We start from the raw sequence: 15,599 nt of genomic DNA, 5'->3' as shown, positions 1-15,599 counted from the left end.
CTGGTATTGTTGGATGAGATAGGATTAATTGATAACCTCACAGTGAAGGCAACCCCTAGGCAGTGGCAACCATAATATAATTGAATTTTGCATTCAGCTTAAGGGAGAGAAGTGTGTGTCCAAGACGAGTATTTAAAACTTCAATAAGGGCAATTATGAGGGCTAACTAATATAACTGACAAATATGCTAAATGGATGGATCAGTAGTTTAATGGCAAACATATAAAGAGATATTTCAGAATAGACAGATGACACTGAAAAAGAAATATTCCAAGGGAAGAGAGCCATCATTTGTGGTTAACCAAAACACTTGAAGACAGTATTAAACTTAAAGAAAATGAATCAAGTCAAGATGGCAGGTCAGAAGATTGTAAAAAATTTAAAGAACGTCAAGGAATGACAAAAAGATTGATAAGGAGGTAAAAACTAGAATATGAGAAAAAGCAAGCTAGTAATATAAAGATGGACAATAAGAGTTTCTATAGACATTTAAATAAGAAACAAATTAACAATGTGGGCATTAATTGATAGAAAGTGCATCCGGGGAATTGGTAATGGGAAGAAAGGGCAACAGTGAATGAATTAGATAAGTATTTTGCATCTATCTTCACTATAGAGGATACGGTAGCACAATGGTTAGCACTGCTGCTTCACAGCGCCAGGGACCTGGGTTCGATTCCCGGCTTGGGTCACTGTCTGTGTGGAGTTTGCACATTCGCCTCGTGTCTGCGTGGGTTTCCTCCGGGTGCTCTGGTTTCCTCCCACAGACCAAAGATGTGTGGGTTAGGTTGATTGGCCGTGCTAAAATTGCCACTTAGTGTCCTGAGATGCATAGGTTAGAGGGATTAGCCGGTAAATATAAGGGGATATGGGGGTAGGGCCTGGGTGGGATTGTGGTCGGTGCAGACTTGATGGGCCAAATGGCCTCTTTCTGCACTGTAGGGTTTCTATGATTCTATGACACAAGTAATATCCCAGCTATAAACCAGGAAATAGAGGGAAGGAGGAACTTGTGAAAGTTATAATCACCAAGGAAGTGTTATTGAGCAAATAATTGGATGTGGGTTGACAAATCCCCTGGTCCAGATGGTCTTCACCCTATGGTCTTAAAAGAAATGACTAGTAAGATAGTTGATGCGCTGGTTTAAAATTTCCTAGATTCGGGGAAGGTTGCATTCGATTTGTATTTATTAGTGTCACAAGTAGGCTTACATTAACACAGCAATGAAGTTACTGTGAAAATCCCCTAGTTGCCACACCAGGTACACTGAGGGAGAATTCAGCATGGCCAATGCACCTAACCAGCACATCTTTCGGACTGTGGGAGGAAACTGGAGTACCTGGTGGAAACACACGCAGACACAGGGAGAACATGCAGACTCTGCAGAGATAGTGACCTGAACCAGGAATTGGACCTGAGTTCCTGACACTGTGAGGCAGCTGTGCTAACCACTGTGCACCAAGATGTGTAGGTTAGGTGGACTAGCCCATGCAAATTGCCATCATGCCGCCCTGGATTGGAAGATAGAAAATGTAATGCCTTTATTCAAAAAGAGAAGGAGACAGAAAGCAGGAAATTATAGGCTAGTTAGCTTAACATCTGTGATAGGGAAAGTGTTAGAAGCCATTTTTAAGATGTTATAGCAGGGAACTTGAAAAAAATCAAGGCAATCAGGCAGAATCAACATGGTTTTGCGAAGGAAAATCATGTTTAACCAACTTATTGGAGTTCTTTGAATGAGTCACATGTGATAAAGGAGAACCCATTATACTTCAGTTGTACAGGTCATTGGTGAGACAACATCTGGGATTTGCGTACAGTATTGATCTCCTTATTTAAGGAAGTAAGTTAATTAGAAGCAGTTCAGAAAAGGTTTACTAGACTAATATCAGGAATGGATGGATTTTCTTATGAGGAAAGGGTAGAGAGGTTATGTTTGTATCCACTGGAGTTTAGAGCAGTAAGAAGCAACTTGTTCGAAACCTTCAAGATCCTGAGAAGTGTCGATAGGGTGTATATGGAGAGAATGTTTCCTGTTGTTGGAGAATCCAGAACTAGGGGTACTTTTTAAAAATAAGGAGTCACTTGGTTAAGACAAGATGAGAATTTTTTTTTCTGAGTGGGTCATGAGTATCTGGAACTCTCCCACAAATCAGTGGAAGCAGAGTCTTTGAGTAGTTATAAGGCAGAGCTAGATATATCCTTGATTACAGGAGAGGTGATGGCATAGTGGTATTGTCGCTAGACTATTAATCCAGAAACTTAGCTAATGTTCTGGGGACTCAGGTTCGAATCTCGCCACGGCAGCTGGTGAAATTTGAATTCAATTAAAAAAATCTGGAATTAAGAATCTCCTGATGACCATGAAACCATTGTCGATTGTTGGAAAAATCTATCTGGTTCACTAATGTCCTTTAGGGAAGGAAATCTGCTGTCCTTACCCAGTCTGGCCTATATGTGACCCCAGAGCCACAGCAATGTGGTTGGCTCTCAACTGCCCTCGGGCAACGAGGGATGGGCAACAAATGCTGGCCAGCCAGTGGCGCGCATGTCCCATAAATGAATTTTAAAAAATAATAAGGGGGTTAAAGATTATCGGGGACAGGCAGGAATGTGAGGTTGAGTTTACAATCAGATCAGCCATGATCTTAGTCAATGGTGGGGCAGGCGCAAGGGGCCAAGTGGTCAATTCCTGGTCCTAGCTTGTGTGTTTATATGTAGGTTCATATGCTTAATTTTGTAGCAGCAATGGGCTTCATGTTCATGGCATAACTCCTCTGCTTCATGGTGTCCGGGCCTAGACTCCAGATTGTTACAGAGTCCCCTTTGCACCATTGATTGGCTGCTTTTCCGCTGGGTGGCTGCTATTCAGTCATCTGACACTTAATTCGCTGAGATGAGGCAATGGGAGCAGGAGCAAGCAGACTATACCTTTTCTGTTCTGTCTTCCTCAACCTGCTGAAAAGTGTAAAATCCAGCTCTGACATTGACTCCTCAGCTATATATCCCTTTCCAGTGCTTCAGTGATGTCTTTGATCAATAATGCCCTTTCTGTCCTTTTACTCCTTTCCCCCAGGCATACCTGTAGCCAGGAATATTAAGTTTCTGATCTTCTCCACTTCTGAATCAGGCCTCTGTTATTCCCAATATATCATAGTCCCATGTGGTGACTTGAGCCGACAGCTCACCAACTTTGCCTACCACGTTACATGCATTTATACATGTGCACTTCAAACTGATCTTAAAGTCCCTCATTTTTGCCTTGTTTGATCACTCTGATATTTGGCATTTATGATAAGGAAAAATCTGGCATAAAAATGTGGTAAGTATGTGAAAAATGGGAAAACAATTCATAAACATAAAATACATAAAGATGTAAGATTTTTTCATATATAGATATTTATATAAATCATTCATTGTACATGTGTACACAGCACGTATACACAATTACTTGATAATGCACATTCAGGTACATTGGATACAAACTGAGAACAATATATTTTGTACCACAAATAATTCATTGAAATCACTTAAATCAGACCTATCAATGTAATTTTACTTTTTGGAGGTACAAGTGCCAGTATTGAATGACAGCAAGGCACAGATAAACAAGCAGAATTAATACACCGGCTCTATTCTCAGGAACAATTTGAGGGGAACATTGCAAGCTGTTCTTACTGAATTCCACAGCTCGTAACAATCATGTGTTTGGACTGGAAATTCTTGAGTATGAGCCCGTGAAAAGCAATTTTCCGGTTTGAATGGCCTGGTGATTTGCGGATTGTAGAGAATAACAGAATATGATAAAGTGGTTGGGGAGGAAGAAATACAATACATGTCACCTCCATCACAGTCTGAGGATACAGGGTAGACCATTTAGGACAGAGATGAGGAGACATTTCTTCATCCATAGAGTGGTGAGCCTGTGGAATTCATTACCACAGGAAGTAGCTGATGCCAAAACATTGAATGTATTCAAGAGGCGGCTAGATGGAGCACTTGGGGCAAATGGGGTCAAAGGTTATGGGAAGAAAGCAGGATTAGGCTATTGAGTTGGACGATTAGTCATGATTGTGATGAATGAGAGAGCAGGCTCAAAGGGCCGAATGGCCTCCTCTTGTTCCATCTTCTATGTTTCTATCATAAAAATGCTCCGCAAATTCATGAACTGGATGTCCCTCTTTCACAGGTTTTCAAAGCGTGTGCCAAACATTTTCAATGATGGTGGGACCCTTTTAAACTGATTCATTGATGCAAATCAAAACAATTACTTTGAAGCAAATGGGCATCAAAGATTCAGCATGTTGGCACGTAACAGCTGGGCAGGAGAGCTACAGGACAGTACTTGCAACAATATCGAGTTCTCAGGCAGTTTATTTGCATCGCTAAAACTGAATTATATCATTAAACTCCCTGCCAAACATTTGCACGACATAATAGATGCTTCAGAAGATTTTTAAAGAATATATTTTCTTCTACTTATGCAGCTGATGTGCTGACATATGTTTCGAAAATATAGGTATGTGATTTGGGCAAGAAAGAGAGAGCTGGAGTAGATTTGATGAAAAACACAGGAAGAATTTTCCAAGAAAATGGTAAAGTGTCAGGTTCTGGCTGGAAACCAACGTGTTTCTCCCCAGAGAAACAGTCAAGTTTTCTCTTCAGATTGTCTGAACACTTGGTCCAAAAAAAGCAAGGGGCATGTTTTGTGCCATTATTTTTAAGGGGCAAGGCCTGACGATGCCAACAAAACCAGGTCCACAGAGATCAGGGCACCCTTTAAAAAGGGTGTCCTGATCTCAGTATTATGAGACAAGCCCCCGTCCCCTCTCCACAACAGACATCGAGACCCCCCCATCTATATTTTCTGGCAAATTCACCCCCTTCTCCATCTTTTGTCACTGGCAAATCCCTCCCAGCCTTTGGCCCCACCCTTTTGTTCTGCCCCTTGGCACTGCCAGGGTACAAAGCCATGTTCCTGACCACTTGGGGATGCACCGGCCTCTGCACCCCTGGCATGGACACCTTGACTGCTGGAAAGCAGTAGTGATTCCCATTGACCTGACATCATGCTGGTGGGGAATGCGGGGGGCGGGGGGGGAGGTGGCGGGGAATATATGGTGAACCCGGAAGGTAAGGCATTATGCTGTTTAGACATATTTAAATCTATTTAAATTGATGGTAATCAAAATTGCATCCTCCCTGGGCATGAACCTCATGATGTTGCCTAGCTTGGCTGGGCTGTCTGAAGTTGGCAGCATTAATAACTATCACAGTGCCACCTGGATACTGGAATGGGGGCACAAGCTGGATAAAATGAAAACACTTTGAAGGATTCGTGTAAGTTAGAAGATTGTTGAAGTAATTGCGTGGGGTTATGGGAATAGGGTGGAGGGATGGTCCTGGGTAAGATGCTCTGACGGAGTGTCAGTGCAGGCTCGATGAGCTGAATGGCCTCCTTCTGCACAGTAGAGATTCTATGATTCTATGATCTGAATGACATTTCTGTCCATCGTTCATCGCCTAAACTGGCTTAAACTGGTCATCATACAACACTGAGATGTGTGCACACGTTAACCTCACCATGGGTTTGGGGGGGGGGGTCACGATTATAAATCAATTGTTCTTGACTCAGAGGGAATTTTGTGTCTCTAGTTCCTGCCTGACATGGGGCTAACTTTCTCCATGGCTCACAGGTTAACACTCGTATCAAAACAGTTCATCAGGGGAATTCTACTGCACTGTGTTGGACTGTGAACTACTGGAGGAAATGAAACTCTTTAGAGCTTCAGTACAATTGCCTTAAACCAGAGCCTGGAAGCCAAGTAACCACACATAACAGAACTTATTGGCAATGGCAGGGGTTTTACCAATGAAATGTAAAGAGGTGTCTAAAGTCAACCCTTATATACCCATATGTCATTCAAGGCTGAGTTAGACAGATTTCGAATTGACAATGGATTACGGGGGACAGGCAGGAAAGTAGAGTTAAGAACATATCAAATAAGCCATGACCTTATTAAATGGCGGAGCGGGTTCGATGGGCCAAATGACCTACCCCTGCTCCTATTCCTTACAATGCATTGTCTATCATGTGACCTATCTAGCCAATCTGCTATAACTCACTTTACTCATTCGCTGTGAACTACCGAATGAAACATGAACTCTTTTATTGGGGAATTGTTAATATTTACCTTGTTGGAGGGAAAGCAAAACATACAGTTTGAAAAACTGGAACATTGCCAACTCTCCAAGATATATATATTTTATTAAGCATTCAGTGAAGGTTGAACTCATTCACGATGTTGATAGGATGACCCTGCTGGATACTGTAGCTGAAAAGGGTGATATTTAAGAGGGACTGCCTCACTTGCACCAGGAGGCCGCATGAGGAGAGAAGTCAATGTATCATCCCTCCGCAGCACAGTGGCAAGCTCTGCTGCCTCACGGCACCAGGGACCGTATTTGATTCCCAGCTTGTGTCACTGTCTGTGCAGAGTCTGCACCTTCTCCCCGTGTCTGTGTGGGTTTCCTCTCATAATCTGAAAGATGTGCAGATTAGGTGCATTGGCCATGCTAAATTCTCCCTCAGTGTACCCGAACAGGTGCAGGAGTGTGGCGACTAGGGGATTTTCACAGTAACTCCATTGCAGTGTTAAGGTAAGCTTGCTTGTGACACTAATAAATAAACAAACTATCAGTGCAAAGCACTGGGACATGTACCATGCTATGTTGCCTGTGAGCTTTAAGGCAAAGTGTTGTGTTAACTGTTGTGTTTTTTAACGTGATCCTTTAATGAATTCTAGTAGCGGCATTAGGCAACTGTCGAAGAAAAGCTGAGAGTGCCCTGTTGTCTGGTTGTCAAGAACCCTTAATTAAATTAGTTTGGAGCAGTGTCACTGCGGATCCCAGAGGACGAGGCTCCACAGCTAATCATTACTGCTCAGCACACAGATGCCTCCAGCTGTCTTGCTAAAGGAATCCTGCTGCCACGCCTCTGCATCCTGCACGATACTGTTGCCACGTTTACCACCTTGCTGCTTGGTAACGCGTTGTCAAAATTACGAGAGAGCAACAAAAGCCTGAGGTGTCGATTTTAACTTGGTTTAGTGCCGATGATAAACGGATCGATTACCCATGACACCACTCTGCCTGGTTTCCCTCTCCACTGAAATCAATGGCAAGCAACATCTGAGGGGGTGGGAGGGGGGGGCGGTGTATGTGTGGGAGGGGGGTATAATGGGTAGTTGACCTGCTATCATCCACCTTACTCACTCTCTATTATGATCTAACAACTATCATGGTTGGGGAAAATTTGGGATTAAAAGCAAAACTTACAGCAGGAGGGACTACAGCAACTCTATCTGCTGGAATAAGATCAACTGGACGAAGAAGATGATTTAAGACTAGAATGACCAACCATGGGGGCAGCCCTGTGGTTGGCACTGCTGCCTCACTACGGCAAGGACCCAGTTTCGATTCCCGGCATGGGTGACTATCTGTGCGGAGTCTGTACATTGTCCCCTTGTGCGTGGTTTCCTCTGGGTGCTCCGGTTTCCTCTCACAGTCCGAAAGACGTGCTGGTTAGGTGGATTGACCATGCTAAATTCTCTCTCAGTGTACCCGAACAGGTGCCAGAGTGTGGCGACTAGGGGATTTTCACAGTAACTTCATAGCAGTGTTGATGTAAGCCTACCTGTGACACTAATAAATAAACTTTAAACTTTAATTTTAACCACAGATGGAACATCTAGTGTAAAATTCCAGGAGGGCCCAAGATCCCACTCCTGTGGGTAAGGTAATAATCCTCTCCTTCATCCATCCTTGAATACTCTGTATCCTGCACACTGTGTAGGAGCACAGCCTTGAGTGACAGGCTGTAGGGAAACCACATTCAGAGCACGCACGAGTAAGTAATGCCAGGACATTGCTAGGCTGCGCTCCAAGCAAGTGAGTAGGATGTGGAATGAGGAATGGCACTTGTGTGTCCTGCAAATCATCTTTCATGACAGAATTTGAGCTAATCCTCCACCCACTTTACTTTCAAAAAGTAAATTAAACGTCAAAAGCCACTGCTACAGTTCCACTCTCCCTTGCAGGGAGAGCTCAGCATTCTCACATACTTTCTGCTAGCAAAGCAAGGTTTGCCTAGGCAGGCAATCACTTGTAGATGGCAGTGGAAGATTTACTGTACACTCTCCTCCCAGTTCCACTCCCTGTTCTGTCATCTGGTGGGCAGAAATTTCTAGGGCTTCTGCTATCTGTAAGTAATTCCAGGAATGATGCTCCCAACACGTTTTATCTCTGTAAATGCGCCGGCACTAAGGATTTCATTCTTTTTCTGGGGGCAAGGTGTTAGTTGTTGGGTCACAACTCTCCAGGATTGAATACAAATCTCCCAGACACTGCTGTGCGTAACCCTGGAGAAAAATCATCGGGACGGTGAAAGAAGATAGTTCCTGTCGGCTGGAATTTTCTAGTCTGGCCCCCCTCGGAAGGACGGGTTTTCCAATGGTGGAAGTGGCTTGTCATTGGCTGCTGGTGGGATCTTGCAGTCTCATTGAAGTCAATGGCCACTTGTGTTTCTCATTAGCTGTACCACTGGGGAATCTGCCATGGGGGGGTGTCACCTATGGCAGGACTCACAAGGTTCCACCAGCGGGAAGGGTTGGAAAATTCCGGTTGTCATCTTCTTTAAACTTTTTTTTAACCGGATATAAAAATATTGAAAATGGCGTGGTGGTGGGGATTTGTTTGGTTGACAGTCAAATATCATCCAATTAGGTAATTAATTTTTCTGTTTTCCAATTGGCATAGGAAAGGGCAAGTTATACAATGAAACCTCCAGGGATTCATTTCCTTGCAGTTGGCAACCCTTGTTAGTGGCAGCGGAAAGAATGATGTAGAATGCATGGCTAAGATTTGGATTGAAAAGGTGGTGGGAACTGATCCAGTGGTAACCTTCAAAAGAGAATGGACATGAAGGACTTGCAAAGAAACGGCAGGGAAGTGGGATTAATCAGATAGTCACTACCACAGAGAGCTTTCAGTCTTTTAATTAAACAGTCTCAGGGTGGCATGGTGGTGCTGTGGTTGGCACTGCTGCCTCACAGCGCCAGGGACCCAGGTTCAATTGTGACCTCAGGTCACCATCTGTGTGGAGTCTGCACATTCTCCTGTGTCTGAGTGGTTTCCTCCCACAGTCCAAATGTGTGCGAGTTAGGTTAATTGGCCATGCTAAATTGCCTCTTAGTATCAGGGGATTAACAGGGTAGATATGTGGGGATATGTGAATCGGGCCTGGGTGGGATTGTTGTCAGTGCAGACTCGATGGCCGAATGGCCTCCTTCTGCACTGTAGGGACTCTATGAAACTTTATGAAATCCTCAGATGAGCCCAGGAAAACTATGAGCGGTGGGGTCTAGGGTTGCCAACTCTTGACTGGATGCATTCTTGTGAAGTTTTGTCACATGACCTCCTACAGCCCTGCCCAGTCAAAGAGCCTTTTATCTGGTCTGAAAGCTAGTGGTTTGTACTACCAAATATACCTGTTGGACTTTAACCTGGTGTTGTGAGACTTCTTACTGTACCCCAGTCCAACGCCGGCATCTCCATATCATGGAAATAAGCACACAGAGAAGGTTGGCATATGGAGCTGGTGAGTTTAAAAGAGAGAGAGGAGGAGGGGTGGGGGGGGGAGTTCCCTTTAATGATCCACGGGAGACTGGAAGAAGGATCACACCTGAAACATTAACTGCCCCATTCCCATGGCTGGTTTGTATTTGAATCTAACTGCGTAGGAGCAAGGGGGGGGGGGGGGGGGGGGGGCGGTTAACTTGAGCAATTAAAACTGGGTGAAAAAACTGCCCAAACAGCTGATTGTTTGATAGCCCTACCAAGAAATAATGCGCAGAGTGGAATAAGATCACCAAATACATGAATGGCATGCATCTGCTGTAAAAACACAGCTTTACTGCTGCAGGATGTGTGTCACTGGCATGGCCTAGAGCCCTCGCGGTTTAAAAAGAGATAAAAATCCATTAATACCTCAGTGTGTCCCAAAGCACCTTCATAATCAATTAAGTAACTTTCTGAAGTGCAGTCACTGTCTTAATGTAGGAAGCATTAAATGAGTACAAGTCTGCAGCATGGTGTTGCACACACCTTTGGACCAATTTTCCATTCTGGAGACTAAGTCGGGTGGTGGGCGGGAAAGTGATTCCTGCCGAGTGGCGGAGCGGTTGAAACCACGTGCTCACTTTTCAGCTCCTTCATTATGCTGCAATGGGGAAATCAGCAGTGAATCATGGGCCGAGGCGGGCAGGAGGTTGCCCAACTTGCCTTTCCCTCATGTGGGTCAGAGGTCCTGACACCATGTTTAAAGGGCACTTGGAAGCACATTGACTCATTGCGAGCCAATTGCTTCATACTGTTTGATAATACTCCTTCAGAGTCCTTACAGTGGCAGCTCATACTGGAGAAGCTCAGAGATGTGAGCAACAATATCCTGGGACATATGAAGGCAGTTCTGGCATTGCCTTTCATTCATCTCAGACATGGTCAGGCCAATGCTCACTGTGGTCCATGTTCGCCAGCCTCTTGGCCTTACTGACGTTCTGCTGTCTGTTGCTGTTCAGATCTTTGCTCCTCATGGCCCTGTGCTAAATGAGATAGGCCCACCTTCCTCTCACCTGGATGAGAGCCATTACCAAGGCAGGGTTGCCTGCAGCCTGCAACTTTGACACCTCAGTGGACAAGTGAATGAATTGAAGTGATACACGTAGTGAGAATGTCCTTTACACATTTCTCTTCATCTCAAAGCCGACAGGCAAACAGTAAGCTCTTCACTTGGCCTCTGTCTAGACATGGCACCCCCATCCCACCCCTTTCAGGTAAAGGGCATCCTGGAGGACCAGAGATGGGAGTTCCTCCCGTTCATTCATGAATATGTATAGAGACTGTGCTCTTTGATGAGGGTGATGAGAGCCCTGTGTAGGAAGAGTCACATGGACGCTTTTCCACTGGTCTCCACTACCATCGGGACTCCATAGTGGGAACACTGCCTCAGCAACATCGATAGACTAACTGCATGATTTGTGACCATTCACCCAGGAGGGTGGAGTTTTGGAGTCCTGAGTTGGCTGCCCTCCAGCTGCTGTGCACCTTGGATGTATCCCCACCTCTGACTGCAGCTGATGGCAAACAGCACAGAATGAACGGCAGTTCCATACCTTACTGGGATCTCAATGTTATGAGACTCATGAGTCAGCCTGCTGCTGTGTGGGCTTCACCATCGAGCAGAGAACATAAGTGAGCATCTGTGACACCCAGTTGCCCCATAATTATTAATGTGTCACTTTAGTTGGTCACTTGTGCTGACCTTGAACTCCTCCCACCTCGAGGGATCTCACTGACTAACTATGTGGTCAAGGGCAATTTGGAAAATTGCGTCACCTTTCAAACTTGCTCCATCATCTTCTACCCTTCCCCGTCACTCCCAATTTCCCCCATCACCATAGACCCACCCAATATCACCATTCCGCTCCCCTTTTTTCACCCTTGAACCTCGTCCCCATTACCCTGTATCCTATTTAAATCCACCTTCACATGCTATTCCTCCCCTCAGAGCTGACACCTATTACCACCCTCCTGCTAACCCTGACCTCTCGAGCTCTCTTTATTCGAGCCACCTGGGGCTCAGCTCCTCCCTCTGAAACTGATCCTGAACTTCCTAACCCACAGACTCAAGGATAGGCAACAACACCTCCTCCACGATCATCCTCAACACCGGTGCCCAAGGCTTTGTCCTCAGACCCCTATTGTACTCCTTATACATCTATGACTGTATGGCTAAATTCCCCTCCAACTCGATTTTCAAGTTTGCTGATTGTCTCGTCATTGTTTGAGATCCAACGCACAGAGTACAGGAAAGAGATAGAGAATCTGGTGAGCTGGTGAGACAATAATAATCTCTCCATTAATGTCAACAAAATGAAGGAGATAGTCATCGACTTCAGGAAGCGTAGTGGAGGGCATGCCCTCAATGGGGATGAAGTAGAAATGGTCAAGAGCTTCAAGTTTTCTAGGTGCCCAGATCACCAACAACCTGTCCTGGTCCCTCCACGCGGACACTATAGTTAAGAAAGCCCACCAATGCCTCTACTTTCTCAGGAGACTAAAGAAATTTGGCATGTCTGTTACAACTCTCACTAACTTCTACAGATGCACCACAGAAAGTATTCTTTCTGGTTGCATCACAGCTTGGTATGGCTCCTACTCTGTCCAAGACCGCAAGAAACTACAAAAGGTTCTGAATGTAGCCCAATCCATCATGCAAGCCAGCCTCCTATCCATTGACTCTGTCTACACTTCCCGCTGCCTCGGCAAAGCAGCCAGCATAATCAAGGACCCCACGCACCCTGGACATACTCTCTTCCACCTTCTTCCATCGGGAAAAAGATACAAAAGTCTGAGATCACATACCAACTGACTCAAAAACAGCTTCTTCCCTGCTGCCATCAGACTTTTGAATAGACCGACTTCGCATTAAGTTGAGCCTTCTCTACACCCTAGCTATGACTGTAACACTACATTCTGCACTTCTTTCCTTCTCTATGTATGGTATGTTTTGTCTGTATAGCATGCAAGAAACAATACTTTTCATTGTATACTAATACAATGAGACAATAATAAATCAAATCAAATCAAATCCCCATCCGTGACCCCGACCTAGGAGACCTTCACCTACCAGACTTTCACCCTGATCCTGCCACCTTACCGTATGCTACTCCCCACTTCTGACTTTGACTGTTCCCCTCCCATCACCAGTATCTTGCGTTCTCCTCTTAATATCACACCCTCAAAACAACTGACCCCCAGCTTTCACCTTACCTGGACATTAGCTCCACAACCCCCATCCCTGGTCCTTCTCCCACTCTTCCCCTGTAAGCCTGTCACCCCTATCCAGCCTTCACTCCATCATTCTACCCTACCTCTACCCCTTCACCCCCACAGTGCAACGTTTGATAACTGCACTTGTATGGACTTATGCAAAGTCCACGAGAAGGAAAAAGCAACATCTATGGGCCTCAAAGTCGTTGATGAAGTGAAGTTCGCCTGTTCGTGCCCCTTGTATACAACCCAGAAAAGGACAATTTAATTATCTGCTGGCGAGGCACTGAATCTGGTAGAGGAAGGTAATTCCAGTCAGCTAGCGCTTTTAATGAGCATTCATGAGGCGCAAATAAATGCAAATGTGGCCCCCAATATAGATTGGCAGAAAACGTGACCCATCATTTATCTGCCATCCGAATTAGGAGCCCAAAATTCCAAGGTAATTTCCTGCCGGCAGGAATATGACGTTTTCTATCATGCCAAATTTGGTTTCCACGCTCGTCCAATTCCTGCCACCCAGTGGCCGTGATCATATCGGCCGTTCACGCCCCACTGCCGCTGCCAGCGAGGATGGAGAATCCGGCACTCAGCCAAATCTCTATTCCCTGCAGCGGGACCCAAACATCCCGCTGGCATGAACGGCCAGAAGATGCTGCCCAGTGTCTCTGTTCAGCAGAGAGGTTAATGCCTGGCTGTGAAGCCACTTCTCCAACCAGTTTCATGAGGGGGAAGGGTGGAGGCAAAAATAGCAACAGGAGTCCACAGGGGAAAGGCTCAACCATTTTCATTTTTAAATATAAATCCTTTAACATCACCCCCTACCTACACCCAGCACTTGTGTTCAACATGTCTCTCAGGTAGGCAAGTGAAAGCCCTCGACATGCTGCCTTGATCGATTACTGACGCCCACAAATAATAGTGGGGGAAAAAGAGATGCCAGAATTCTTTTCAAATTCATTGATCATTGTGAAAGAAGCAGTGGCGTGAATAATAACTGATCACTCAAAGTTCAGCAGCAGGTTCCCCCTCCCCGTTTTACAGGTGCCCAGGCCGTTCTTGTTCTTTTCCAGCATCTGCTGAAGCAGTTTAATATCTGAACAGGGATATGCTGAGCCCCAAAGCACAAGGCTTTCACTTGAAAGGAAGGGAAAGGATCTTTAAGTTGTGTCGCCTCAGTCAATTTGTGGATGGTCGCAGCTGCTCTCAGCACATGTTGTGGGAGGTTGGGGGGGCAGCAGGAAGGTGGTGGTGGTAGTGGGGGTGGTGGTGGCAGCAGGAAGCCAGTGAGTGAGGGGGAGTCCATCCTTGGCTTAGTCTTCTGTCCCGATGTGGGCACTCCCTGCACTGAAAAGTATTTGACAAACACTTTTTGGGAGCTGGAGAAGCATTAAATCCATTTTTGACTGCACCTTAACATTTTTCATAAGTGAAAATTTACAATTTTTACAGTCATACTTTTGGTAACTTCAGGGCATCCCAAAATGTTTTTAGCGAGTGAAGCTCTCTTTGAAGTAAAGTCTTTCACCAGAATTCTGCTGCCTCACCCGCCACGGAATTGGAAATGTCCGTTGACCTTAGGCAGGAATTCCCAGTCTCGCTCGAATGAGGCTGTAAAGTCCCACCCATTGTTTTAATGTCAGAAGACCTGACAGCCAATTTAGAACCATAGAAAATTACAGCTCAGAAACAGGCCTTTTGGCCCTTCTTGTCTGTGCCGAACCATTTTTTGCCTCGTCCCACTGATCTGCACTTGGACCATATCCCTCCACGCCCCTCTCATCCATGAACCTGTCCAAGTTTTTCTTAAATGTTAAAAGTGACCCTGCATTTGCCACTTTATCCGGTAGCTCATTCCACACTCCCACCACTCTCTGCGTGAAGAAGCCCCCCCTAATATTCCCTTTAAACTTTTCTCCTTTCACCCTTAGCCCATGCCCTCTGGTTTTTTTCTCCCCTAGCCTCAGTGGAAAAAGCCTGCTTGCATTCACTCTATCTATACCCATCAAATCTTGTACACCTCTATCAAATCTCCCCTCATTCTTCTACGCTCCAGGGAATAAAGTCCCAACCTATTCAATCTCTCTCTGTAACTCAGCTTCTCAAGTCCTGGCAACATCCTTGTGAACCTTCTCTGCACTCTTTCAACCTTATTTACATCCTTCCTGTAACTAGGTGACCAAAACTGTACACAATACTCTAAATTCGGCCTCACCAATGCCTTATATAACCTTGTAAGAAGTTTAACACCACCAGGTTAAAGTCCAACAGGTTTATTTGGTAGCAAAAGCCAAATAAACCTGTTGGACTTTAACCTGGTGTTGTTAAACTTCTTACTGTGTTTACCCCAGTCCAACGCCGGCATCTCCACATCATCATATAACCTTACCATAACACTCCAACTTTTATACTCGATACTCCGATTTTAAAAGGCCAATGTACCAAAGGCACTCTTTACAACCCTATCCACCGGTGACATCACTTTTAGGGAATTCTGTACTTGTATTCCCAGATCCTTCTGTTCAACTGCACTCTTCAGAGTCCGACCATTTAACCTATACGTTCTTCTTTGGTTTGTCCTTCCAAAGTGCAATATCTCACACTTGTCTGCGTTAAATTCCATTTGCCATTTTTCAGCCCATTTTTCTAGCTGGTCCAAATCCCTCTGCAAGCTTTGAAAACCTTCCTCACTGTCCACTACACCTCC

Source organism: Mustelus asterias, chromosome 8, assembly GCF_964213995.1.
Source record: "Mustelus asterias chromosome 8, sMusAst1.hap1.1, whole genome shotgun sequence".
NCBI classification, from domain to species: domain Eukaryota; kingdom Metazoa; phylum Chordata; class Chondrichthyes; order Carcharhiniformes; family Triakidae; genus Mustelus; species Mustelus asterias.
This window is presented reverse-complemented; position numbering follows the sequence as displayed.